The sequence below is a fragment of the Pleurodeles waltl genome, chromosome 3_1, assembly GCF_031143425.1.
Source record: "Pleurodeles waltl isolate 20211129_DDA chromosome 3_1, aPleWal1.hap1.20221129, whole genome shotgun sequence".
Taxonomy (NCBI): Eukaryota; Metazoa; Chordata; class Amphibia; order Caudata; family Salamandridae; genus Pleurodeles; species Pleurodeles waltl.
The window spans coordinates 1,308,178,463-1,308,195,553 of NC_090440.1; positions in this window are offsets into that span (position 1 = coordinate 1,308,178,463).

Genomic DNA, 17,091 nt, shown 5'->3' on the forward strand with positions numbered 1-17,091 from the left:
TGACTCCAGGTTCTTTTTCAAGATCTGTTTGAAAATGGACAGTGATTCTGAAAATTCATGGGGAATTCTACACCAACAGTAAACTTGATTAAAAAATTTGAAACAGAAAAGAAATTGACTACCCTCATGAAGAGGCACAGAAAAAAATGCTTGTGACAGGACCACTACAGTGAACCATTCAGCATCGCAAGTGATCTGAAACAAAATCACTGCTGGATTTGGCACTACCGGACAACAATTAATTATGATGTAATTTACTTTCCTCAAATCCTGAAAAATACGAAATTTCCTGCAGGGCTTTCACAATCCCATTATTGGTAGATTACATGGGCTGCTCAGTACTTCTTTTAGAACACCTTGGTTAACAAATTCTGCAATTATAGGAGCAATCCTTTCAATCGTCTCTTGGGTCATGTGGTACTGAGGAATCTGGGGAAAAATCACATTTGGCTGTACTGGGACCTTAATTGGCTTTGCTCCTTTTATTAGACCAATGCCTTTTCCTGTAAAATCCCATTCCTTCATTTTAACTGTTCCCTGTAAGTCAGAAGGAAGGTCTCTCACTGTGAAAACTGGAAAGAAACTAATCAAAGGGTACTCCTCTTTCACTGTGTCACAATTTGGTTCTGAGGACAAGTCATCTTCGTCATCACTGTTGGTCTAAATGGCAAGTCCTTTGTTTGAGCAAGTAATTGAACATCTCGTTTTGCACAAGTCTCTCCTCAGTAGGGATACTGTACTTGAATCACAAACCACAAATCTGTGTAATACTCTAAAGTTGCCAATTTTAACCTGGACTGGGTCTGTAATTGGGTTTGTCAAATGCTGATTTGCAACTCCTACAATTTGGACATTTTCCCTGAAAGGGGCAGATTTGGGACTTCTGCAGGTCTCATGGTTGAGCGTGTAGCTCCTGTGTTGAATAGGAATGAGACCGTGTGACCCATTACTTTTCGGTTCACATATGGGCCTTTCTGATCTACTTCTAATGAAGCGCCTAACACACACTCCTTTTTATCCGAACTCTCACTGTGTAACAGGAATTGGTGTACTGTGTTATTACTCTGGTTAAACCTTTGATCTGTGGCCTGCTGAGGAAGCATTAACTGTTGCTGCTTCATTTGGGGTTGAGGTATTTGGACTTGCCTTCTTGGTACCATTTGAACTTGTGGTTGCATTTGCTGTGACTGGGGCATCTGCAGTCATGGCATTTGCATTTGTTGCACGGGCTGAAAACCTTGCATCTGATTAACATTGCTCTGGAAATTCGAATAATGACCTCTCATTCTCGTCCTCTCATGTTTGGGAAGGAATTGAATTTGCACGTTTGCTGGACACCTTCCTCACTTAACATCAGACACTCCTGTTTCCAATGTCCAAGGCCTCCGCAAGCGTGACATGGCAACAATCTCTTCATCCCTTGCACATCATTCGGATCCACCACAGTATTTAAATCAGGACTACGATTCACGTTTCCAGTTCCTCCACGACCTCTACCTCCTGCCTAATTTGGAAACAACATATTTCCCTGCTGCGACTGTTGTGGAAAACTTCCCTGCATCCCTGTTTCTGCTGCCTTAATCTGTATCACCATTGCCTTCTCTTTCAACTTTCTCTGTTGAAATCTCATCATTACAGTATTTTGCATACTGCAATACTTCATCAATTGGATTCGCTTGCCAACAATTCAAATGACTCTTAATCATCTGGCTAATTTCAGGTCTCAATCCTTCAACAAATCTGAACACAAAATGAATCATGTCTTTCAGCTCAATTGTTTCTGTGCCACTGTAATGCTTGAAAGCCTGCAACAATCTCTCATAGTATGCATGTATTGATTCTTTTGCTTCCTGAGCTGTCCTCTCTAGTCTCTGCCAGTCAATGCTCTTGGGTGAAATTCTTGTTTTCAAAAATTCGATCACCTTATTGTAATATTTAAATACATCTGGAGATGGTGCACCTGTTACTGGATCTCTCCGAAGTTCTCTTGTTGGTCAATCTATGCTCCTCTTACACTTGACCCATAAATGTGCTGAAACTATTATTTCTCAAAGGGTGTTTAGATCTTCCTATAGGCATTTTGCAAGCTTCACAAACCTGTCGGTTTGCTGCCCCCACCCCTAAAACTACTGCAACCCCCACCCCTCCAAAACCTAAACTACCCCGACCCCCCACCCATCCCCTAAAAACTAAAAATACAGCATCCCAAAACTACTGCAATCCCCCACCCCCTTAAAACCTAAACGACCCTGACCCCCACCCCTAAAACTACTGCAACCCCAAAACCTAAACTAGCCTGACCCACCCACCCCGCCCCTAAAAACTAAAAATACCCTGACCTCCCCACCCCTTCAACTACAGTGACCCCTCCATCCCTCACCTAAACCTAAACTACCCCACCCCCACCTAGCCCCTAAAAACGAAAAATACCCAGAACCCCCAACCCTGCCCCTAAAACTACAGCAACCCCGCCTCTAAACCTAAACTACCCTGAGCCCCCACCCCTGCCCCTAAAGCCTAAAAATGCACTGACCCCTCATCCCCGCCCCTAAAACGGCCCCAGCCCCACTTACCTGATTGCGTCCTCTGACGAAGCTGGATCCCTTCTTCTGTGCCTTACACGCATGTGCGTTGTCCAACACATGCGTGTTTAAGGCACAGAACAACTAAGTCATGCCTAATGAAAGGGTTGTTCCGCTTTCATTGTTCATGACTTCATTGTTCGGGAGTTGTGGTTGGGGATGTTTGTCTCCAAAGATATGTCCCACTATGCCAGAATATGATTCTCGCTTTCATCTAGTAGAATGTAATTCAGTCAATTTAGGTTTCTTACTCAAGTTCTTAAGTTGAAATATCTTTGGGAAAACTATCCCCAAGTAACACGTGCCATACCATCCTCTAGGAAGATGGTAATACGGATTTAGTCCACAGATGTGATAAACTCCTGGAATTGCTGGGTCTTGTCCATTTAACATGAACGTCCACTTACACTGAAACAAAAACACATGTCTACATTCACTCTTTCCCACAAACAAGGTATCAGTTCTAGATTTAGGCCTATTTAGACAAAGCTTTCCCACGTGTTGTGCATCTAAAGCTAACCTCCCTAGTGTCTTTATGTCACTAAATGCATGATTATTTCTAAATGCATTTTCTCTAATCCCTTTTCTAATTTCTCCTCTAATGCCTTTCTTCTGTCATCAGTCTGTTCTAAAAACTCTTTTCTACAGGTGTGAGCAAGCAGGTAAGGTTATTCCTGTGCGCATAAGCTGTGCCAAATGTCGATGTAGATTCAAAGAATCCTCTCGCTAATTCTGTTATTTTCCTTAGCTAATCTACTCAGGTACTTAATTATAGGGATAAACAAAAACACCATATCATGGTTAGGGTAGAAGAACTGAATGTACTCCTGGTTATAAAATCTCACTAGTAACAGACTGCAACTTATTCCATAAGTAAGCCGCAAGCTATGGTAACTCGTTCTTCCACCAATGAAGGAATCTATGTGCAGACATAAAACTCTCTCGCATCCATCGTCTCAATGTATTCACGCAATAAGCAATAGAAAACCTTTAGAAGAAAGATCTCCCTGAGCATTATCCACATGTAAATATTTCTCATCTAACCTAAAGCTATCTACGTCTGTGAGTGCAGTAGTTGTTTCTAAAGCTGAGGTGTGACTGGCCATACTCTTGTCAAGAAAAGTCATATCCACAATCAACACCAGACACAATATCATGCATACAATCACCAAACCAATACCCATGTATATACAGAACCTAGTCTTCCCACCCTGTTGGCCAAGGTTACTCATGATCTATAAACATTAAGAAAGTAGAAGTGAAAAAGGTATTGTTATGCATCAAAATTAAAACCAAAATCTTCAATCTCTTTTAGCAGTTATAATCAGCACTTAGTCTGTCTTCCAGGACCCCTTGTCACAATAGGTAACTTTGTCAAAATGAGTTTAGCAGCTTGCCTAATCAGGTTATCAAAGTCTTTTCCAGTTATTTTCCAGTTATTTTCAATTGTCTTCATTTCTTTTCTCAGTTTACTGGTTTAAAACAGTTTGGTTCATTGATCTCCTTCACATGCCAAAATATTGACCTGGAATGTCTCAATCAAAACAAAAAGACAAAAATTCACTCTGCCATTCACTTGTTGTTGCATACATCCATTCAGGACCAGCGTTACTTCGATTTCCAATTCCCTTTCTTTTCAACATTTGATCTCTATTTAGGTCTCCATCACTCAGATCTTCCCTTCTTGTCGTGTCTACTTCCTCCTCTCTTGTCATCACTGTAACTGCCTCTTTTCTCTTTGTTTGTGCCTTCAGCCACTTATCTTCTTTCAGTGGGCCTTTTGGCAATGCTCTTTCCTGTGCTGAATTTGCAACTTCTGCAGGATTTTCTCTTGACGTACCTGTGACTGATTCAGGAAGAGTCAGATCATTTTGGCTTTGATCCGCCTCAACTCCTTCAATTTCAGGGTCTGTCGTTTGCTCTGTTTGTCTTTCAAGATAGTCTGCTGCTGGGAGAGCCCCTGACTAGACTCTCCTGCTACCTCAGTTGAGGTTGGTTCACTTTCACTTTCCTGTATTTCTCCCTTGTCTCTCACAGGAGTGGCTGACCACTTTCAGTTTGCTCATATTCAGTCTCTGTCTCTTCTTCATTGTCCAGAGGACACAGTACTCTCCGAGTATGGCTTGCGTGGATCTAGTTCAAAACTGCAAAACACTTCACACCTGTAGTAGTAACTAGTACTACTTGGTAGGGACCCTTCTACTGAGGCTCCAGACACATCTTTCTCACATGTTTTCTGATCACAACCCAATCTCCTGCTCTCAGGTTGTGGACTTGGTCTTGAGACAGTTGCAGTGTGATGGTTTCCACCTGACGAGAGAAAGAGCAAACCACATCAGCCAGATCTTTGCAGAAATCCACCACCATATCATTTGTCATGTTCACAAAAGCATTGGCAGGAATTTGCTCTGCCCATCAGGATTTCATGCAGCTATAGTCCTTTTTTCCTGTTGGGTGTGTTTCTCATAGTTATCAGAACTAACAGCAGTGTGTCGGGCCATTTCAAATTCATGGACGCACAAATTTTTGTCATTCTTGATTTTATGGTACCATTCATCTATTCCACAAGTCCTGAGGTTTCAGGGCGGTAACTACAATGCAACGTCTGCTCACAGTTTAAAGCTGAACATAGCAATTTAATTACTTCATTGTTGAAGTGACTTCCTTTATCTGATTCTAAAAAGACTGGAAACCAAAAACAGGGCATCATTTCCCTAAGCAGTAACTTTGCTACTGTGAGGCTTTCAGATCTTCATGTAGGGTAAGCTTCTAGCCAGTGACTAAAGATGCAAACAGTCACCAACACATATCTCAAACGTCCGCACACAGGCATCTCAATTAAATCCATCTGCATTCTACTAAATGGACCTCCCGCTCTTCTAATGTGGCTCAAATTGACCACTGTCCCTTTACCCACTTGTATTTGGTGACAGACAACGCAACAATGGCAAACTGCTTCGGCAACCTGTCTACATTTCAAATTGAACCAAAATTGCTTGAACGTTCGGACCATGGCGTCCCTCCCAACATATGCTTGACCATGGTAATATCTATCCATTTGAGACAACAGACTATTTGGCAGTACCAATTGACCATCTCCTGAAACCCAAATTTCATCTTCACATTGAACACATTTTAATCCCACTCAGTTCTTTTCTTCCTCACTGTCAGCATTATCCCGTAACGCTTTCAATTCTTCCAAAGTGTCAATTACATGTAAGGCATAACTCATGCAGTTTTCCTCCTCCTCAGACAACAATGACCATTTATCTTTAAATAATATACAGTTCAAAGGGCAAAACCTTGTGACTTGATCGGCATATCCATTTCCCATTGGCACAAAATCTTATGATTTCAGGTGTGCACTACATTTCACCACAGCAATCTTTTCAGGAATTTGAACAGCTTGTAGCAACTGGGAAATTCTCTCATCATTTCTCACTGGTGAACCAGAAGTGGTTAGGAAACCTCTCTGCGACCACAGCTGGCCAAAGTCATGGACTTCCGTATAAATAGTTACTTTAAGTCATGCAGAAACATGGCATGCTTTAGTAAGGGCTACCAATTCCGCCACTTGCGCAGAATTCACTCCTCTAAGCCAGGATGCTTCAAGTATCCCGGAAATTGTGCACACTGCATAGCCTGCTCTCAATGTTCCTGTGCTATCTCTTAAACAGGAACTATCAATGAAAACTATTTTGTCAATTTCTTCCAATTGGGTATCTCTAATATCAAGTCTTGTTTTTGTGCATAAATCAGTTACTTCTAGGCAGTCATGTTCAACTCAATTCAATTTGTCAACTTCAGTATTCTTCTTTGGAAGTAAGGTTGCTGTTTCAACCACTGTACACCATTTGAGTGATACATTTGGGGACCCCAGGATGACCGTTTCATAATGAGTCAGCCTGGCATTTGTGAGGTACTGTGTCTTGGTTCTGGTGAGTAAAACTTTAATACAGTGAGGGACCATTAGAATTAAAGGATGTCCCATCACAATGCTCTTACTCTGAGTGAGGTTCAGTCCAACCGTGACTACTGTACGCAGACAACCTGGTAAGGCTGCTGCGACAGGGTCCAAAGTAGCTGAAATATATGCTACTGGGTGGTTTACACTTGAGTCAAGACAGATAAAGAACATGCATCATGCTCATGACAGAACAAGATGAAGGGTTTTGTGTAGTCAGGCATTCCCAAAGCCGGGGCTTTGCACAGACTTTCTCTCAACTCCGTAAAGGCTTTCATACATTCTTGATCTAGCACTAGGGGATCAGTAACTTCCTTGTGAGTCAGCTTCTGCAATAGCTTTGAAATGACTGAAAGGTTTGGAATCCACTGGCGAAAATCGCTCACCATTCCCAAAAACATCCTGACATCTCTGTGTTGCTGGGGGATTCATCTGCAATATGGCTGTGACCTTTTTCTGGAGATTTTCCTAATGCCTTTCTCAATTAGGGGACCCAAATATCTCACTTCTCTCTGGCAATACTGTAATTTAGCTGGGGGCACTTTATGTCCATTTTCCCCTATATGATTCAATAAGACAATAGTATCATACTTACATGCCTCTTTGGTCTTGGACACAACCAAAAAATCATCAATGTACTGGACTAACATTGATTAAAAATGGCATTTACAATGACTCCAGGTTCTTTTTCAAGATCTGTTTGAAAATGGACAGTGGTTCTGAAAATTCATGGGGAATTCTACACCAACAGTAAACTTGATTCAAAAATTTGAAACAGAAAAGAAATTGACTACCCTCATGAAGAGGCACAGAAAAGAATGCTTGTGACAGGACCACTACAGTGAACCATTCAGCATCGCAAGTGATCTGAAACAAAATCACTGCTGGATTTGGCACTACCGGACAACAATTAATTATGATGTAATTTACTTTCCTCAAATCCTGAAAAATACGAAATTTCATGCAGGGCTTTCACAATCCCATTATTGGTAGATTACATGGGCTGCTCAGTACTTCTTTTAGAACACCTTGGTTAACAAATTCTGCAATTATAGGTGCAATCCTTTCAATCGTCTCTTGAGTCATGTGGTACTGAGGAATCTGGGGAAAAATCACATTTGGCTGTACTGGGACCTTAATTGGCTTTGCTCCTTATATTAGACCAATGCCTTTTCCTGTAAAATCCCATTCCTTCATTTTAACTGTTCCCTGTAAGTCAGAAGGAAGGTCTCTCACTGTGAAAACTGGAAAGAAACTAATCAAAGGGTACTCCTCTTTCACTGTGTCACAATTTGGTTCTGCGGACAAGTCATCTTCGTCATCACTGTTGGTCTAAATGGCAAGTCCTTTGTTTGAGCAAGTAATTGAACATCTTGTTTTGCACAAGTCTCTCCTCAGTAGGGATACTGCACTTGAATCACAAACCACAAATCTGTGTAATACTCTAAAGTTGCCAATTTTAACCTGGACTGGTTCTGTAATTGGGTTTGTCAAATGCTGATTTGCAACTCCTACAATTTGGACATTTTCCCTGAAAGGGGCAGATTTGGGACTTCTGCAGGTCTCATGGTTGAGCGTGTAGCTCCTGTGTTGAATAGGAATGAGACCGTGTGACCCATTACTTTTCCGTTCACATATGGGCCTTTCTGATCTACTTCTAATGAAGCGCCTAACACGCACTCCTTTTTATCCAAACTCTCACTGTGTAACAGGAATTGGTGTACTGTGTTATTACTCTGGTTAAACCTTTGATCTGTGGCCTGCTGAGGAAGCATTACCTGTTGCTGCTTCATTTGGGGTTGAGGTATTTGGACTTGCCTTCTTGGTACCATTTGAACTTGTGGTTGCATTTGCTGTGACTGGGGCATCTGCAGTCATGGCATTTGCATTTGTTGCACGGGCTGAAAACATTGCATCTGATTAACATTGCTCTGGAAATTCGAATAATGACCTCTCATTCTCGGTCCTCTCATGTTTGGGAAGGAATTGAATTTGCGCGTTTGCTGGACACCTTCCTCACTTAACATCAGACACTCCTGTTTCCAATGTCCAAGGCCTCCGCAAGCGTGACATGGCAACAATCTCTTCATCCCTTGCACATCATTCGGATCCACCACAGTATTTAAATCAGGACTACGATTCACGTTTCCAGTTCCTCCACGACCTCTACCTCCTGCCTAATTTGGAAACAACATATTTCCCTGCTGCGACTGTTGTGGAAAACTTCCCTGCATCCCTGTTTCTGCTGCCTTAATCTGTATCACCATTGCCTTCTCTTTCAACTTTCTCTGTTGAAATCTCATCATTACAGTATTTTGCATACTGCAATACTTCATCAATTGGATTCGCTTGCCAACAATTCAAATGACTCTTAATCATCTGGCTAATTTCAGGTCTCAATCCTTCAACAAATCTGAACACAAAATGAATCATGTCTTTCAGCTCAATTGTTTCTGTGCCACTGTAATGCTTGAAAGCCTGCAACAATCTCTCATAGTATGCATGTATTGATTCTTTTGCTTCCTGAGCTGTCCTCTCTAGTCTCTGCCAGTCAATGCTCTTGGGTGAAATTCTTGTTTTCAAAAATTCGATCACCTTATTGTAATATTTAAATACATCTGGAGATGGTGCACCTGTTACTGGATCTCTCCGAAGTTCTCTTGTTGGTCAATCTATGCTCCTCTTACACTTGACCCATAAATGTGCTGAAACTACTATTTCTAAAAGGGTGTTTAGATCTTCCTATAGGCATTTTGCAAGCTTCACAAACCTGTCTGTTTGCTGGTACCACTCTACTGGCTTCACTCACAACCTGGGATAATCATTTGTGAATGACAGAATGTCAATTCTGCTGCACGGGACATGGACAAAATTCCATCCTGGAATCTCTCTCATTGCTAATATTTTCACTGGGCCCTCAACTTGATGCACAACTCCTCTACAGTTTGCGGAGTATCTTTTTCGCTTTTCTCTCTTTTTCACTCATCTGCCTTCCCATTCGAATGTTCGCCATGTTTGAATGCTCTGAATGAATTCCCTAAGGTGAATTTTCATTTCAGGAACTCTTATGTTTTTAAAATCTTTTGAATCAAAATCTAACCTGAAACTCCTCTTTAAGTACTTTGCCTTCTCAATCTTTACGTCACATTTCTCTGCTAGGTCTGCCAATTTCTGATGTGTTATTCCAGCTTTGTTAGTAATCAGTTTTCACAAATAGTGCAACTCATCTTCTCTGAATGTGTCAATCCTGTCTAACCCCATCGTTCCCTCAAATAGGTCTTCTGCCTCTAGTCTAAGTCTGGTCAATTTCAGGGCACTTCCTCCACTAGAATCTCCTCGTGTGCTACTCAATTTCTTTAAACATTCAGTTAACTGATGAGCTGTCAGACCTTGTAATGTAACATTATTACCTAAAGGTTCCCAAATCAATTAGTGGACCTGATCCATCGAATGTTGGTCTCACTGGGGTCATCATTCTAGCATTCTCATCGAATCTTTCCCTCCCTATATTCAGGTTCTGGAATTTCTGCTTGTTATTCCCGTTGTTTCCCTGCGTGAACAATGGTATGACTGGACCTATGGTAACCGGTACTAACACTGCATCTGGACTTGGTCCGACATTCGACTCTCTCAGGTACATCATTCCTGTATTTTGGCTCATCAATGCAGACATCTCTATCTGGGATCCTGGTATGGGGTGTATCCTGGAACTGTCTGTGCTTGCATTAAATCTGGGGTTGACTCGGTCCAGACCAAACTCGGTTTCTGGTAAACCTGTCCTGTCAGCTCTTCTGTGTTTGATGTGGTATCTACAATAGGCACATCTGGGTAAATTCTCAGTTTGTCCATCTGCAACATAGGCCTTTGAATCACAGAGGTACTCAGAATGCTGTGCTAACCAGTATCTGAATCTGGATTGATTCAACTGATATCGGAGCTGTAGGGTCTATATTGGTCTTTGAGCTTCTCTCATGCACTACATACGGTTGGAGGCCGACTTCTCAGTAATTGTAAAATGAACTCATCATCATCTGACTCTTCATCGTGTGTCAAAGACTTCCTAAACTCTGTCGATTTCTGTTCTCTCTCATCTGAATGGTAAGAATCTGCCTTCCTAGTGATCTTTCTAGCTTCGTTCCTGCTCTCCTGTGTGATTGCAGTAAACAAGTTAATTCCCTGTAAGGTCTCAACTCTCCAAAATTTTTATCACTATCCCATATAGCCTCCACTAGTGTCTTCTCACCTTTTCTCTTTCTTCTCTCAAATTTCAATTGCTTTTGCTGTCTGGCTACCAATCCCCAAATAGCTATTGCCCGAACTATGCTGGTCTAGGAGGAGGTTTCAAGTCATACAGTACTCTCCTCAAATTCTCTAAAATCCTCAAATGAAATGTTCCATGGGCTGGAAATGCTAAGCTTCTATCTTTCTCTGTCTCTTTGTACCATTGTTTCAACCAAAGACATGCTCTTCAAATATGATATAGGCAGGTGCACCTTCAGGTGGTATAACTTCTCCTATTCTTGTTGGAATACACGTGTCTCCCCTTAGGGCACTATTTAACGCTTTGAAAATTTTAATTTTCGGTCATTTATGCTACTTTCAATCATATCATCAAGTGAATTTCCATCCCAAAATCCCTTTTGCCGACCTTATCAACCAATTGCGCTTCACAGTTGTCCACCAATCACTGTGCGACCCTTCTCATTAACCAACCTATCCCAGTGCAGCTCTAATGAGGTCACACTCACACGTAAAGTAGCTGACAAAGGGGGTCATTCCGACCGCCAGGGCCGCGAATGACGGAAGCACCGCCAACAGGCTGGCGGTGCTTCCTTGCCCATTCTGACTGCAGCGGTAAAGCTGCGGTCAGAAAACCGGGGCCGGCGGTTTCCCGCCGGTTTACCCCCGGCTGGGCGAATCCGCCATGGCGGCGCTGCAAGCAGCACCGCCATGGGGATTCTGATCCCCTTACTGCCAGCCTGTTTCTGGCGGTTGTCACCGCCAGGAAGAGGCTGGCGGTAACGGGTGTCTAGGGGCCCCTGGGGGCCCCTGCACTGCCCATGCCAATGGCATGGGCAGTGCAGGGGCCCCCTAACAGGGCCCCATTAAGCTTTTCACTGTCTGCTTAGCAGACAGTGAAAAGCGCGATGGGTGCAACTGCACCCGTCGCACCCCCGCAACACCGCCGGCTCCATTCGGAGCCGGCTTCTGTGTTGCAGGGCTCCTTCCCGCTGGGCCGGCGGGCGCTACCTTGGGTAGCGCCCGCCGGCCCAGCGGGAAAGTCAGAATGGCACTGCCGCCCGCTGGGGTCAGAATGACCCCCAAAGTCTTTCGGCTTGCCCTTCTCAACTCAAATTCATACAAAACTAATGCAAAATATTGCGGGCACTAAGCAAAATCAGAACCCAATTTGTCTGTTTACTACCGGTAGGGTAACACAATCGCTTCAGAAACCTTGCTGACGGCCTTTTGCTCTAACAACGATTCTTTCTTTTTAGTTTCCCTAATTTGCAAGCAAATTTCGACCCACAAATTTCACTGTCAGCTGGTCATCGGGACTGTTCTGGTGTACATAGGACTCGCCAAATCTCAGTCGAAAAGCCTTTTACTCACTTTAACACGCACCCTCTAGTTTGTCAACCACACTCGATTGACCTATTAAACCAGACAAATTACAACAAAAACCAAGTGTCTCATATACTTATTTAATACTCCAGAATCTTAGAACACGCAGGGTCTGTATACCAACAACCACATGGACAATGTTTGAGCACAAAGCACCACAAACATGTGAAGTTCGATGGCTTCCGTGCTCTCACACTTCGGAGTACGCAAACTCCTTCAGCAACTTCATTTGGAATACGCAAACTCCCTAAACCTAATAGACATCACAATTCACCTGCGATTTACTTAAGCTGTGCAAGCGTAAAACTATGTCATTCATTCTGTCACTAGAACACCGAGAACATCCTCAAACAAGCATTAGCAAGCTCTAGGTTCTGGGAAAGTCACTGTAGCATTTATTTCCAATTTGTGTCATCGAATCTGAAAATCTTAGCCTTTACCAATTTCTCTCACCGAATCTGCAAATTATTTTGATTTCCTTAGGAGACTACCCATCCAACTCTTTCACTTACTTCTAGAAAAACTTGGACTTCGTGCCTACTCCGCTACCATTTCTGGAAAGACCACAAACCTCTTAATGTTGTGATGGCCTCTCAAAGGTGACAAATCATGCAACTCTTTCACTTATTTCTCAAGGGTAACTTTTAAGGTGGCCTCTTAAGGAGATATAACCATTCTACTCTGTTATCACCTTAGGTGTGATCGGCTCTTGAGAAGACAAGCCATGTAACATGCTTTATGATGGGTTCTTAAGGAGACAAACTATGCAAAGGCTTTATGATGGCACCTCAAGGAAGCTAACCGTGTATCGGGCCTTGTGATGGGCTCTTAAGGAGACAAACCATCCTACTCTGCTACCATTTCTGTTAGCAGGTCTGGCCTTATTGGGTTTCTTATCTTTAATTTATAAGGGGCCACCTTAGAGGTTTGAGGGGCCTTTTGACTGTGCCTAGAGTAATTCCCACTATAAGTTACAAATTCAATGCAAATCATCTAACAATATCAATCAACAATGTTAATATTCTTTGTAGTCAATAATCTTGTGCACCATGACCCCTTGGCCATGAATAGCCATGCCTTTATGTAAAGATTAGAATGTTTATTTCCCTATATTAACAATGCTAACATCATGTAAATTAGTCTCAAAAACATCTGATACATATATAAGAAAGCACTGGTTAACCAAATCTTCTAAAGAATCTCAATTTAACTAATGCATGCATTACTACGCATTCAAGAGTCACAGTACAAATCAATAGCAAGAACAGCTGCACAATCAAAATAGCTTATATCTAATTTTGACTACTCAGCAATGTCAATTATTTGTTAATTAGCAACCTGTTAACATTTCAGGACTTCCCTTACTAATCTTCTGATTAGAACAGCATGTTTGGGATTCATGCAAAACAATTTTAGACAACATTATGATGGAAAACATCTAGCTATGGCTTTATAAAAAATAATGGTTGGTACCTAGAAACAATAAAGACAAAATTACAACAAGAACAATAGCACTTTGTTATAGCTAGCCTCAATATATGGATCAGCAAGCTGCGATTATCTTCATCAGTTGGACATCAGTTCAGTCAGCATCAGCATCAGACCATAAAAGGGAATGGTTCGGGTACAGGGAACTTTAAGCTATCAAAACCATTTGGAAAAGCGATATCTAAGGAATCAGATTCAACATCAGAAGTTTAAGCAATAAAGTTAAAGATAGAAATAAATCATCAGGAACTGTGCAGCTCCTCAGAGAGAATATAATGAGAACGCAAATAAGAATTAGCGAGAATGACTCTCTTCTCTGGGCAGTCGGGCAGAATTAAAATTGTCCAAAGAACTTCCCACGTTTCCGTTGGTCAAATAATCGTACGTTTACATCTAGTCCATTAAGAATTTATTCCTAAATCTAAGATATAACTAAACAACTGTCTTTCACATGTTGATGATTGGCTCCTTTTCTCCTGTTCCCACAGTCAGGCTGTCAGGTAACAGTTTTTGTATCCATCCATATTCCAGTCAGTGCATCCGATTGTCAGCTCCTGGGAAAATCGCCTTCTCACGCACTAAACTGTAGAATGTTACTCCTACTATTACAAAATATTCTAGCAAGCAGTTCTCATGAGAAACTTAAAGATATCTGCTAACGTTTGGTCAACGCAGTGGAAAACAATGCACGTATTAATTTCTTCAAGCAAACATTTCTTTCAGCAATATTTGAACAGTGCAGCTTATCATTAGGCTGTGCAAACTAGGCCAAAACCTCGCTAACTTGGGGTATACAATTTAATAAAGCAAATACATATTTTGTAGTTATTAATATGACACACTACTACAATAATCTAAACATGAGCACTTCAAATAACATTAATAAGTATTTAATGAGGAGACTTTGTGACCAATAACGGTCACTCAAGTGGGCACATTTTCCAAATTGCACATTATATTCTATATTAATCAAATTCTATGCAGATTCATAATTCATAATACATGAACATTTATTAGTAAAAATTCAGCGTTCACATTACCAATGGTGCACATATTACACCCAGTTGTATCATCATTACCGGGCAAAGGCACACCACTGCTCATTATACAGACATGCCTAGTGGCTTTGATTGATGCAACCTGGCCATGCACAATAATGTTTACCTGCCCACCAACACTGAGGCTCCCTACTAGCAGCATCAAGGTCTTTTAGTGAAGTTCATAAGGAGTGGGATCAACACTTGCCTGTGTGTGAGCCCACCTTCTCATCCCACCTGCTTATTCTGTCTCTGTGTTTCACGAGGGCCTAGTATCATCTTGGTTGGCTAATTTAAAGAGGAACTAATCCCACTGTGCTATGCAAGACTGAACTTACACCTCCACCTAAGCTGTCAGGGCAGCACAATTTCTTCAGCTTCTGCCCATTTAGTAATTTCCCTTTCCCAGTACAGTACTTGTAGCATTGTATCACCAATTTATGTCATAGCTAACTGCTGTTTTGCCAGGACTAAGCCAAGGTCAGTAAACCTGAAAGTTATTTAATACCAATTAACACTTGCTGGCAGTCCCTGCATGTGCATCTCAGGAGTTTGAGATACTTTGCTACCTGTATACATCTTGTGAGAGTAACCTGAACCAATAAGGCTGTGCAGACTGGCAAGACATAAAGATGTGAATTAGAGGAGCATTCTCACCTTGGCACCTCAGCTTCTGATACCAAAGCAAATTTGTTTTGTAGGCCCCTGGGTGTCAGATATGTGCGGTGTAGTATGTTATACAGTATCAGCTTGAACATCCTATTCATGAAGACTGCTCCAGGAACTGCAACACCATTTTCCATTGTATATCCTAACCCATGTCATCTAGCCTACAATGTCGCCAAATACAAATTTGGTCAACAAAGCTGTGTATAAAAGCATTACTGCTCTCCTTTCTGTGTCTCATCATTAGCAGGTTTATTTTTTGGAGACTCAGCAAGATCAATAATCTTCAATGCATCAACATGTTCTGCAAATTTGTCTACAGCAATGTATTACAACTGTTTACCATGGGCACATGTTGTCAGCTTTGGGCACACCGTTTTTTGGCAATAGGCTTTGGTGTTAAGAACTATTCTAATCTGAAACATACTATGATATGCACCTTACTTGTGCTTAACCTTTACCTTGTTGAACATGGATTGCCAATTGACCCTGAGAGAGAGTAGCTTGGATGTGCCATTATGTCTCTTGAAACATGAAATGGAAGGTTGGTTGTTTTCTGCTTGATTTAAGAAAAGTTTTTACTAAAACGTGGTGCACAGTGATACATATGAGTAAAAGTGCACAGATGAATGCAATGTTTTATGTATGCCATAGTTTATCATAGTTTTGAAAGAATGTTTATGTTATAGTATTTTAGAAACGTTATTCTTTATAATATGTATTTGACATAAGAGACATATAGAATTTATATAACCTGAATGTTGGGCATGCAAACCCAAATATGTTCCAGATCCCATTTAGTAAAGGGTACCCCTAAGCAAATCACCGACCTTTGTATGGGCCAATGATTGTTGATGCTTTAGAGAAATGTTTACTTGAGCCAATGCTTGTTTTAGAACTTGTGAATCTGGGGCACGTGTCAACTTGTTGCCTGAGCTTGTGGCATCCTCATGACTCAGACTGGGTGAGGCCAGGTGTAGGAAAGTACCCCCTTTCAAGCATGGTTAACCCCACTTTTTGCCTGTTGTCAGTATGTTTTGACTGTGTTCACTAGGTTCCTGCTAACCTGGATCCCAGTGACTATGCTCTCTTCCTTTAAATTTGGTTGCTTGGACCACACACACCACCAATTTGGCATACTGGTGCCCCATATAAGTCCCTAGTATATAGTATCCAGGTACTCAGGGCATTGGGGAACAACGGGTCCCCCATGGACTGCACAATGTATTATGCTACCCATGGGTAGCCCATGCAAAATGCATCTGCAGGCTTGCCATTGCAGCCTGCGTGAAAGGGTACATGCACCCTTTTCACGACAGGTCACTGCACCGGGTCACTTTAAGTCACCCCTACGTTACGCCCTCCTAGCCCAGAGGGCATGGTGCAGGCAACTGTGTGTGAGGGCACCCCTGCATGAGCAGAGGTGCCCCCACGAACTCCAGGTCAGTTTCCATGGACTTTGTGAGTGCGGGATGCTAGTTTACGTGCGTACTGGACATAGGTCGCTACCTATGTCCAGCTACATAATGGTAAATCCCAATCTAGGCATGTTTGGTATCAAACATGTTGGAATCATACACCAATACTGTTGCCAGTATTGGAAGTAGAATTCCACACACTCTGGGGGCTCCTTAGAGGACCCCCAGCATTGCTCCTCCCAGCTCTCTGGGGTTTTCCAGGCAGCCCGTGATGCTGCCACCCCTCAGACAGGTTTCTGCCCTCCTGCTGC